Source organism: Chaetura pelagica, unplaced genomic scaffold (genome assembly GCF_000747805.2).
Source record: "Chaetura pelagica isolate M959 unplaced genomic scaffold, ChaPel_1.0 scaffold159, whole genome shotgun sequence".
NCBI lineage: Eukaryota > Metazoa > Chordata > Aves > Apodiformes > Apodidae > Chaetura > Chaetura pelagica.
In genome coordinates, this window is record NW_009954555.1 from 156,414 (window position 1) to 157,194 (window position 781).

Consider the following 781-nt stretch of genomic DNA (forward strand, 5'->3'; position numbering starts at 1 on the left):
AAGCCGCAAGTACCAGCAAGATCCCCTGAGACATCCCAGAACCAGCCAAGTCCACCTAAAGCATCCTGAGACCTACCCAGGTTCAACCAGCTGTTCCTTACAGCCCCCCCAGGGACCAGCCAGGACCACCCCCCAGCTGAACCCCAGCCCCCTGGTGCCACAGGCTCCCACTTCTCCCTTCCCACAAGTGGGGGCACAATGGGGAGGGATGGCTCCACCACCCTGGGATCCCAACCAGTCCCACACCACAACTTGAGCTTCCTTCCCAAGCACAAGGGCTGAACATCACCAGACACAACCCCAGGCATTCAAACAAACAAACAAAAAAACAAACAAACAACAAAACCCTAAACACCTCAGTAAAAGGAAACATGGCGTCATCTTGGCTCAAACCAGGACAAGGCTGAACAACCCCAACTCCCTCAGCCTGTCTTCACAAGAGAGGTGTTCCAGCCCTCTAATGACTTTCATTGCATTCCTCTGGACATGCTCCAACAGGTCCACATTCTTCTTGAGTCCCCCTGCCCAGACACACCCAATCAATTCCCCCTGCCCACCTCAACACCCGCTCCTGGCCACCCCACTGCCCTGCCACCCACCTCCCTGGCTCCAGCTCCTGTTCCTCCTGCCCTTCCCTCAGCCCCTCATCGCCCACCCCTGCCAAAGCTTGGAGCAAACCCAGGGGAAGCCCTAGAGGTGCTGGGAGGGCTGGAGCAGCTCTGGGACAGGCTGGGAGAGCTGGGGTGTTCAGCCTGGAGAAGAGAAGGCTCCAGGGAGACCT